This window comes from Ursus arctos, unplaced genomic scaffold (genome assembly GCF_023065955.2).
Source record: "Ursus arctos isolate Adak ecotype North America unplaced genomic scaffold, UrsArc2.0 scaffold_27, whole genome shotgun sequence".
Taxonomy (NCBI): Eukaryota; Metazoa; Chordata; class Mammalia; order Carnivora; family Ursidae; genus Ursus; species Ursus arctos.
This window is the reverse complement of record NW_026622952.1, coordinates 39,156,303-39,168,054: the sequence shown is the minus strand read 5'-3', so window position 1 is coordinate 39,168,054 and position 11,752 is coordinate 39,156,303. Positions and strand designations below refer to the sequence as shown.

Sequence of the window (11,752 nt, the reverse complement as noted above, 5' to 3'; positions counted from 1 at the left end):
AATGAACATGAATGTAATCTAGTTCCAAGTAGCCAAAGTTCTCATCTTTCTGGTAACAAGCAGCAGACCTAGAATGTGGCAGCCTCCAGTCGATTGTTCCGTGGCTGTTGTTGTGTTGTGTGTTGTTTATTCTCCTGTGAAGTTGTGAAAAGACTCGAGGGTATTACGAGTCCAGACATAACCGCTAATGTTCCGGCCGGGAGCTTGAAGCCAGGCACACGATAGATGTGCTTACCAGCAGGCAAGGTCGCTGACGAGCAGTGAGTGTTGATGCGGGTTTGACTCACGTGAGGCCGCGTGTGGGGCCGTGCAACAGGCCGGTGGCTCAGCAGCGGGGCGGGACGGCGTGCTGGACACGTGCTGTGTGCTCGGAACCCGCAGCGAGCGGTGTGGAGGACGCACGAAGCACAGCCTCGGACACGTGCCTGGGCTTCTGGGGGACACAGGGGCACACAGATCCCCTGCAGGGCAGAAGTCCCAGGGGAGATGTTACAGGCATTTCAGCCTGTTTGCTCCATTCCGGTGTGATGGTCAGCAGGCTGTTCCCCCGTTAGACCTAATGTCATTCACACCTGTCACCACAGTCTCTCCCCCACCCTTTCTCTTTCTCTCTCTTCCGTGAAGAAATTGATACTTATTTCAACTCAGGGTTTGTCACATGCTTGCTCTCTGCCTGACAACGTGCCAGGGAGGAGGAGAACGCACAGTAAGAGCGACAAGCTTCCTCCCTTAGGGACCTCAGTAATTTTCAATGACATGATCCATGACACGTTTGGAGAAAGATAGCACACAGGACATAATCAAGTGTCACAGAATGTATTAGAAGAAACGCGTGTCACTGGCAGGCCAGGAAAGGTGAAGATCAAATCTTGGACCAGGTACTAGAGAGACGGTGGGACAGGGAATGCACCATGAAGGAGACCGGATGCGGGAATGCCCTGCATGTCCCGTGGGCCAGAAAAGCAGATCCTGACCCTGACATTGTGGTCGCTGTGAATGGGAGATGCAGTGCTCGAGGCTTGATGTTGAGGAACCCCACCCCTGAGGAGTCCACTGATCACCGAGAATATCACTAATGCGTGTATGGAATGGTCCGTCTCATACACCTGTGAGATGCAGATTTTGTAAATAAGTGGATGGTGCTTATTTTCTTCCCGGTTTTAGGTACCAGTATCGTGAGTGAGGAGTCAGGTGTCTTCCCTTAAATCCTGAATGAAATGTTTTTTGGAACATCGGAAACCCAAGGAAAAGATGGGTCACGGCGAACTTAACCCAAATCTTGTAACAAAATAAGAGCAATTTAATTTTAAAAAAATCATCTCAATTGTAAGCTCAGGTTTAAGTAGATGGAAGGAGAATAAGAGCAATTATGCCGCCTCCCCTGCTTTAATTACAAGTGACTGTGTGCACATCTCATCCTACATCTGGCTCAGGAAACCCATGCCCCTAGGAGAAGCAAATGATCAAACGTAGTTACCCTGTCAACTTCTAGTCCACTAAATAACGAGGCCTTGAGTCATCATTCCTATAAATGACTGACTCTGTAAAGAACCTGGTCTAATCCTTGATTTTTGCTATTGATTGTATAATCACTCTGGCAGGTATGATGTTCATTTAAGAAAGCTATTGTTCTTCCACCATGAATAAACTAGACATTGCCTCAGTCACCTCAGCAGGTTTGGGGTTTTTTTTAATCTTTTGACTGGTTTCCATATGCACATATAGAGAGCTGAAATGAGTGTAGCTTTCAACCTTACAATGAGCAAAAAAAGATAAACAGCAAGTTCACAACTTTTCTGGAACTTCCTACCGGAGAGCTGAGCAAGGCAAGCAACTGGCCCCAAATCTCAGGAGAGATGGTACCAGCAAGAAGAAATGAAATGCCAGCACTGCCTCACCAGGGCAAGATGCAGCCAGTGAGAAGAACTGAGCCTCGGTGATGGGAAATTGGTAGAAACTCTGCATGCCCTGCCCAGCTTGGGTGAAGACCCTGGGAGTCCAAGGAGAGAGGAAGTTCACATCTTACAGAATTTTTCTACATAAACCTTAATGGGCACTCAGAGAAATAGACACAAAATCCCAAGAAAGTCTCCATTGTATAGAACTGGGGGAGGGAAATAGTAGCCAGGGAAGGAGAACTAAGGAAATTCACCAAAGCCCTTCTGCCCTATGTCCCTTATGGGAGACAATCTATAAAAAAAAATTATCAAAGACAAAGCCCTTAACGCATGTGTGTGTTGGGGGATGCGAGTGAGGGAAGGGCAGGGTACGTACAGCTGTGAAATGAGAAGGCCACACACCCTGGGACCAAGGGCATGGTGCCTGCCTAAGACTAAGGCTTATTCAGAACAGAGATTACACCCCTCCACACGCGTACGCACACACACCCCCCACATTGCCAGGTTAGCAAGTTTCTAGTAACGTGTCATTTGTAGGTAAGAGATCCTCTCTGAGGCATAGCTCACAGAGAAGACACTGAAGAAACCCCCTGGCAAACTAGCTTTCATCCTCAATATGCCTCTACAAGATTGGAAAGTGACCATGACACAACAAACTGCAAACCCAGCTCCACTCCATTAAATTAACTCAACCCTCCACACTAAAGGTCTACCAGAAGAAAAGGCATGCCCGTTTCCAAGAGTTACAGAAAATATTTACCTTCATCTCTACCGTCTTAAAAGGGATGTCTGGCTTTCAACAACAAAATTTAGGAAGCACACAAAAAGACAGGACAAAACACTCTCCCAAAGAAGTAAGCAATGCAAACCAGGGTCAGATACGCCACGAGTCCCGGAACATCTAACAGTGAATTTCAGAACCATGATTAATGTGTCAAAGGCTCTAAGGGAAAAACTGGGCGGTAGGCAAGATCAGATGGTAATGTTAGCTGAGAAAACAGTTTAAGAAAAAAATCAAATGGAAACATTAGACATAAAAACCACATAACAGAGGATGAAGATTTCCTGTGAGGAGAGGATTCATTAGACTCCACAACTGAAACAAACATTAGTGAGCTACAAAGTTCTATAGAAATTACCCAAACGGGAAGAGCACTCAAGAGCTGTGGGATAGTACCAACAGCCTGACTATGCACTTGAAAGCACAGGAGAAGGGGGAACAGAGCGGAAGAAATATTGGAAGAGCTGAACAACCGTTGAATTATTTTAGTTGGCCAGTCAGTCCTTCTAAAGGGCGCATCTCCTTAACATAACTCCCCTCCAGGTACTCTAATTTATTTCTTAAATGCTCCTATCTCTGTATATTCTGTTGACAAGTGACAGTATTCAGACGAAGCTACAGATTTGGGTTTGGTGTTGGCTGCTCATCTCTCTCCATACAGATCTTTTTATGGTGTTTGGCCAAGAACTCTCGTCCTGGGAGATAATGTATGAAAAAAAAAATTATCAAGGATAATAAATTCAAAAAATTCTGTCTTAGATTGAACACAAGTCACAATATGAAATGCTCTTAGAAGTATTACGGCAAAGAAACATACTTAATGTTTTCTAATCGAGAATTTTCTAAATCTGTTTGACTATGTACCACTTATTTATAGATAATATTATTAAAAATGTGTAAAATGAAAGAGTGAACCAGTTTGGGGTCATTATAAACAAGAGCTTAGTTCCATTTTCCTTTCTTGTTTTTCCAGGTTTATTTTGGTCTATAAAGCTTTGCATGAACTGGCCCTTAGCTGTTTCTCAAACTGTGTCTTCTATTGTTCTTTACCTCGCTCACTATATTTTAGGCATAAGCTTCTGTGGCCCTTAAAATTCTAAGCTCATTTCTTCTTTAAGGCCATTGTGCTTTCTCTTCTTTCTGCCTCAAATGCCTTTAAGTTAGGTATTCGTATGCCTCTTACTCTTTCATTCAGATCTCTGGCAAACTTCACCCATTTTGACAAATCCTCATTAGCAGCCTGTTCTAAATTACCATCTCCCTCCACCATCCTTTATCCCTTTATTCTGTTTTATTGCTCTTCATAGCATTTATTACTACCTAACAGTATATTTTACATTCTTTGTTTCTCATCTGACTCCTGTAGACATAGTCCAGGGACTATGTCACCTGTCTCCATCACTCCATCCTCAGTGCCTAGAACGGTACCTGGTATCATTCCAGAATGACAGGCACTAATAAAAATCTTTCAAAGATGGACTGAACCATCTCTATCAGGCTGCATTCTTCTCTGATCCATACCTAATTGGCTTAGCCAGCCAACCCATATCAGAAGTGATTCACTAATTGGAAAACATTCTCTCTCTTAGTCTTCCTTGTTAAAAGATCAGTCATCATAGTGTAAAGGCTCTCTGACTTCAACAACTATAATTCTATTGCTCTGGGGTTTTTTCTTCCTGAGAGATTTTGTACCAATTTATGCAATGTAGGGGCATCTGATACTGTGCTATGCTAATATCTTCCACAAAAGATACCGTGGGCCTGATTTGAATGATACTCTAGCTTTCCCTAAGGTTAAGGGACAAAACTTTACTATCTTGCTCTGGGAGATTATCTACTACTTTTCGAAAAATGGCTCCTGGTCATGCATTTCAGATTCATGCACTGAGCAGTTGAGTTAAATTTTTAGTCTGGTACCTTGCCGCAGAGTTCACACTAAACATTGATTCATGTTGCTTTTGTAACTAGTACCTGGAAAGGTTGATCCTGTCTGATCGGTGCGCGATAGACATGAAAACACCAGAGAGTTTGAAAACACAGACACATACACACACACAAATACACAAGCTTTAATTCTAGGGGTTCTAATTAGTGTGGAGGTAGACTCAGGCATGGACGTTTTTAAAACTCCACCCGTTGATTCAAAAGTGTATCCACAGTTGTGGACCGATGGTTTAGTTTGTGGGTAAGTTAGGACTACGTATAAGGCAGTTGAAATTGGGCAGGACGTGGACTGGGGCAGACTGCGTCTGTGAGCACCAGCTGAAATGAAGAGATGGAGGTTTCAGGAAGGACCAGGCGGTAAAACATTTCCTACGCGAAGAGCACGGACACACGCATCAATCATCGAATGCTTGGATGGCTGTCTAGGACTCTGACAGACTGGCTCTTTTAGACCAGCAGACGGCTGACTGTGGGCTTCTGTGCTTGAAGTCCTAAACACACTTAGTTTGCATCTCTGGTTGTTCAAACGTTCCGTAATGCCGCGTTGGTTTCTGTGAGGATGCTGGCATCCTCCTCTGCTTGGAAAAGCTTTCCGTGGCTGTTTGACATGGAGTTTTGCAGAATGTTGGTGACCTCAGGAACCCCACAGGCACACTCAGGAGTGCTTCCTCTAGTACATGTGCTTGTACTTGGGGTTCCTCATCTCCGGAGCTGGAGTAGAAGAGTGATTGAGACCAGCGGTCCTGGAGTCTTGGTCTATTCTAATCTCAGCCCTAACCTATCTTAACGCTAATTAATTTTAAACTAACAGTAGAAATGCATTCTTGTGCACTTAGAATGTATGAATTGTTTTTCTCTTGTTTTTATTTTTCTTTTCATTTAATTGTAGTTACACTTGTGCTCACTCTCATGCTCTCTCTCTCTCTAAAATATTATATAAGAATTTTATGTAAGGAATATATTGCCTTGGGAAGTAATCTCAAAAACAACAACCAAAAAAGGAAGATATGACAGAATAAAATAGTAAAAGCTCTGTATCAATTATGATATCAGATAAAATGAATACATAATGGGCATTTGTGATATAATAAAAATATATCTAATCTTTATCCCCAGTTCTTGATATAGAGCTTCAAAAACTCTTGGAATTTTCTGATAATAGGTGTTTCTTTATTATGCTAACGAGGTGACAGGGTATGTGCCTGGGGGTGCCTATCTGGCTTCAGGAAGGGTGTTGGTCCCTAGAAGGATTAACTATGTGATCAGAGGGTTGTATTTACAAGCAAATCTTCTATTAGGATGCTACTTTCTGACATCATTTTTTTTATATTAAGTTGGTGTCTTGAAATACATTTCATTTGTTTATTCTTTCCTGATTCAAAAAGTAAACTAATTTGTTGCATAGGGTTTAAAGAAATGGCAGAAGAACTAAATCCCTTGAACTTTTATGAATAATTTCTAACGCTTGAGACCATTGAAACACTGTTTTTAAATGTTTTGAATAATTTTTTTATGTTTTCTTTTTCAACTAGTCAAAAAGAATGAATTTTGCCATCAGATTTTTCAATTTTTATTGTCAAGTTTTAGTGTAACATTTTATAATAGATTGTACTGTTTACCATAAAATATATAAAATAATAATGGAAAATTTGAAGAATTGAATGCATTAAACATGAACCCTTATTCTCCTAGTAATTATCTTCCTTTTACATATTCTTCTTCTTACCCTGGTTCCTGCGTAAGAGAGGTTTTGCACAGGTGGGAAACTATGCAAACCGCCAGGTTTAAAAAAACAATAGGTTTGTGACTCCTGGAGTGAGAATGCAAAGTTAGTAATTACCGTTTCAAATGGAATGATTATCAGCTAGATATTTAAAAAAAAAAAAAAAGAAAACAGCCCGTTTTTTAAAATTAAGCACACATAAAAACTTGAGATAACGAAGGAAAAACATATGTATGTATGTATGAATTTGTATGCCAGAGTGCACGTCCCTGTGTGTGTGTGTGTGTGTGTGAGAGAGAGAGAGAGAGAGAGAGAGGAGTAAACAAACACATTTGTCAGTGAATTTGAGCTAATGATTAGAAATCTTTTGAACTAGGCTCTTTTCTAAATTATAGAATTGGACTTTTTTGAATAACGAGAGGAAACACACTGGTTTTAAAGTGAGAATTTTGAAATCAAATATTTTGAGTATCTTGGCTGTGTAAATCTGGGCAAGTTACATTTCTCAGTTAACCCATCTTAAAAAATGGGGATACTGTAGTAACTGGGTGAAGATTGCTGATAATATAAAATACCTAGAACATGGGCACCTGTGAATGATCGCTCATTTGGCCTGAATGACTTCAGAACTCAAGGTTTGGGTTTATAAAGGAAGATGTGAGAGAAATATTTAGGAAAGGAAACTGGATTTTTATAAAGGTTGGTATGAACTATCTATTGAATAGCATGTGTTTCCAAGCATGAAAACAAAGGATGGAGTTTGTTTAAAATGACTTGTCAGCTGTTTTGTTTTGTTTTTTTTTTGTTTTTTTCCTGAACTCTATGCCTCCCTGAGCCTGCCCCACATAGGTCACGCTTTTCTAGGGTTATGTGCTCTGCTACGTAATCACTATGAATAAAAGGAAGTTCTTTTCTACTTCAGATTTTTCGGGGGGAATCTTATAAAAATAGTGTAGGAGAGGTAGGAGGAAAAGTCCACTGTCTAATCCACCATTTCTCTGCACGATTCAATCCATACAATTGAAAACTATTTGAAACCATTTAATTGGGTCTGTAGTAGAAATATGAAATTGTCTCCACCCGTTTCTGGGGTTTGATAGGTTGTCATCTGTTTGTCTTTAAACTGAGCCACCAGGAATCTGGGGCTCCTGAAGTGGATACATCAGCTAACTTGCATTCGAATGCTAGAAACAGTATCTCTGACATTTCCTAAGTTGTCCAATAGCATAACAAAGTCAATGAAAATATCTTTTAAAGTCGTCACTACCTACTCATTTTGGGGAAATGTGTTGGAGGAGTAATTATGCTACTCATTTATTTGTGTAGTAAAATAATCAATTACTTCTTGAAACTATTTTTTAAGACAGTCACAATGGTTATTGTTCATAAAGTCATTTTTTTTTGTAGTCTAACTCTTCATAAAACATCTCAAAATTAAACTATTCCTTAAGCAAGGACATTTTTCCCAGATGTAGAAAGAGTGTCAGTGTAGAATAGCTTATGTGATTTAGTTTTCATGGCATTTGCCAAGTTAAGTGAATCTAAATGTAAAAGTCAGTTAATATTAACTATTCTAAGAAGCAGGCTGAACAAATCTGGGCTTTAAACCTCATCTTAATTACTTTGCAGTTTCTTCTCTTGGCTGTGTTCGACTAAAAACACCATAAGCGTTGGCAGCACAAAAAAATAAATCCTCTTCCCTGGACTTAAAATTTGTTCAATTATCCTGACAACATGGTGCCACAGTCGGGGTTTGTGGACAGTCTTCATGGACATATAAAGTTTATCTTCCAGGCTGGGACCAACAGCTTTGCACCTGCATTTAACTTTCTAAGGGTTCGTAGTCACTTTCTATCTCTAGTGAACGGAAGGTGCTATCATTTTGCAAAGCAACGGCATGAAAAATATTGGTAATCCAAGTTCACCAGGCAATTTAAGTTTCAGCGTACAAGAACTTTTGGTGACAATTTAATTTTATTTTCACTAAAAAGTATTGTTTGTTTTAAACCGGGGCTGTGTCTTCTGTTTTATTTGTTTATATAACAGCATAGTCTGTGTTTGCATGAGTCCAGTAAAATCCTCTGTTTGAAAATTGGAGTGAATTGGAAATTGTTTGGATTTCTGCCTTTAACTAAGAGAGATTTCACTGCTGCTGGGTGGCGGAATATACTGGAAGTGTTGAGCTAAACTGACACAAAAATCATGCTGTAACTCATACACACCTGACCACCTCTGTTTTGTTTTTTTTTAATGATATAATTTTATGACTTTCTGTAAACATATTACAATAAAAAGCAAAGACATAAATCAGGAATACAAAATGAGGCAGGAGAGGCCAGGAGTCCATTAATCACGTGTGGGGCAGGGTGCTCTAGCAAAAAGTGCTTGAGAATTGATTAGATCTTGGCTCTGTTGTGTACCAGCCCAAGGCTGTATAAAGGCCAGGGACTTGAATGCTTCTGTGGTCTCTTCTTCTGCCAACATGTGCATAAGAATACAGAACTCCCTGAGATTAAATGTGATTATAACAATATTTTTTTTTAAAGATTTTATTTATTTATTCGACAGAGAGAGAGACAGCCAGCCAGAGAGGGAACACAGGCAGGGGGAGTGGGAGAGGAAGAAGCAGGCTCATAGCGGAGGAGCCTGACGTGGGGCTCGACCCCACAACGCTGGGATCACGCCCTGAGCCGAAGACAGACGCTCAACCGCTGTGCCACCCAGGCGCCCCGTGATTATAACAATATTAGCTATGAATTATTAAGATGTTATTGTTTGCCTAGGCACGGTTATAAATCTTTTTGTCAATTTTCACAACATCCATGTGAAGTGGGTGCTATTATTATCATCGTTTTACAGATAAGGCATTTGAGGCACAGGAACCTTAAGAAACCATACCAATACTACTCCACAAATAAGGAACATTCTGGAAAGCCCCTGTCTGGAGGAGTCTCCCTATCTCACCAGGTCGTAGCTGCGTGGAAAGGGAGTTTAAAGAGGCAGAAGTTTTCCCTAGTGGCTGCCACCCTGAAACTATAAGATAGCAGTCTGGTCCAGGCCCCTTACCTCCACCCGACCTACCGTTCATCACGTGACGATAAGAGCATTGCTGAACAAGAGTGTCCACACCGTTTCCAGGGGCTGGCTCTGGATGACTCTGGAGTGTCCTGAATCTGAAGCCTGAACTGACATCCAAAATACAGAAAGTTTTTAGAGAAATTACACGCTGTTTTAAAGAAGCGAAAATTGTGAAAAAGGACAAAAAATCCAAAAATATGGATGACTTGTAAAAGATACAATAGAACAGTTAAACATTTTGGTAAATGAAGAAGCTTTCTGTGAAGAGCAGCCCTCCCCCTCCGAGAAGTAAACTCAGCCTGACGACCCAACGTTCTTCAAACCTGAATCACGATATGTTTGGTTCCAGCACTAATCTTCAGAATACCTGCAGCTGGACGGATAGTCAGCACCCACTGGCTCCTGAAAGAATGTGAGCAAAACAAGGAAACACTGCTCTCAACTAAAAATGTTGCTTAGAGAGAATCTTAAAAGAATCCAAAAGCATATTTCAGAAATTTTTTTATCTTCTCTGTAAAGGATAGACTGTGAGAAAAAAAGAAATGTTTGATGCAATTTCTGAAACTAAAGTTAGAAAAAAGGTTTTTTTTTTTTTTTTTTTTTAACTTGTATTTATTCTTTCAATACGTGGAAACTAGATCTAAGGGCAAACTTTTTTTGGCACCCTTCAGTGTTTATGGAGAAAATACCTCATTAGAATTAATAACTGAAACCTGCCTACCTCACAGACTGGTTGTGGGGGTCAAAACTACGTGAAAGGTCATCATAAGTAGTTAAGATTATGTGGACATTGAAAAACGAAAACAAAAACTCAGGCAGTCTGTCTTCACCCCATTCCTAGACATGGCTAAGCTTCCCTCTCGAAAATGTACGTAAGTGCGCCAGCATCAAAATCAGTGTGAAATGCTTGTGTCTTTCTTCTCTGACTCCGGAATGTTTATATTTGTTGCCATAATTAGACTTGGGAACTTGGAAAATTAATGGAGGATCACTGTGGTCCCCACTGTGCGGTACCCGGCTCAACTCTCTACCCTCAACTGTCCATCAAAGGGGTCTCCAGGCCGCTCTAGTGTAAAGTCATGCAAGAAAGGGATTTCATCAACTAATTCCCATTAATTTGTTTTTCCCTTGCTTTGCTGTATTTACATTTTTGAGGGGTATGGAGAGAGTGTGTGCACAAGTGGGATGGGGGAGGGGCAGAGGGAGAGAGAATCTTAAGCAGGCTTCAAGGCCATCTCGGAGCCCATAGCACGGGCTCGGTCCTGCGACCCTGAGATCATGACCTGAGTCAAAATCAAGAGTCCGATGCTTAACCAACTGAGCCACCCAGGCACCCTGAAGCAACAGTTTGGTCCCTACATGTAGAATGAAGTAAAACACAGACACAAACCTATGTAATTTTTTTAAATGGTGTGTTTTCCCCCCTCAGTAATACAAATTTCTCACATTGCAAGTAATATAAAACGCTTCCTGACACCTTGACAGTTTTGAAGGCCCTGAACCCCTTTATAAAGGCCAGAAATCTGAGAACGTATGTAATGGGTCAGAATCATGGCATTTCTAGGATTATTTCTATCTCTGAGTTAGGTGCAGGGGGTTATATTATTAAGGACACCATTTCCCACTTTGATGATGATTTTAAAGGCTAATCTATGAACCTTCCTAAAAATGGATTTTTCTTTTAGCTTACTATTATTTTCTTCCCAGTGAAGCTTCTTTTTTCTCCCCCTCAGGTCTTATTATTTTATTTTTAAATTTTTTAGCAATTTTATTTATTATCTTTAGAGAGAGAGAGCATGCGTGTAGGGGGGTATAGAGAGAGAGAGAGAGAGCATGTGCGCATGGGAGAGCATGACTGGGGGAGGGGCAGAGGAAGAAGCAGGCTCCCCACTCAGCAGGGAGCCTGACGGACGCTGGACTCCATCCCAGGACACAGGGATCAGGATCTGAGCCCAAGGCAGACGCTTAACCAACTGAGCCACCCAGGTGCCCCTATTTTTAAATTTTGTAACAGATTTATTGAGGTATAATTGCTACACAAAGAACTGCACACATTTCATGTGTTCTGTTCAACGAGGTTGGACGTAAGCAAATACCTGTGATACCCTCACCACCGTCAGGGGGCAAACATCCAGCACCTCTCAAAGTTTCCTTGTCTTCCTTCCTTCCTTCCTTCCTTCCTCCCTCCCTCCCTCCCTCCCTCCCTCCCTTCCTTCCTTCCTTCCTTCCTTTCTTTCTCACTTAACATGTGCTCTACCCCCAGCCAAAGTTCTTGAATAAATGACTAACCCTCATAGCTTAGACGTGGTCACTTTCTGTTGTGCTCAG

At 41.1% G+C, this 11,752-nt stretch overlaps 1 pseudogene; it reads left to right on the top strand.

Moving 5' to 3' along the window:
• The first annotated feature begins 4,061 nt into the window (after positions 1 to 4,061).
• LOC130541899 (UPF0711 protein C18orf21-like) lies at positions 4,062 to 9,941 on the top strand (annotated as a pseudogene).
• Positions 9,942 to 11,752: the final 1,811 nt, after the last annotated feature.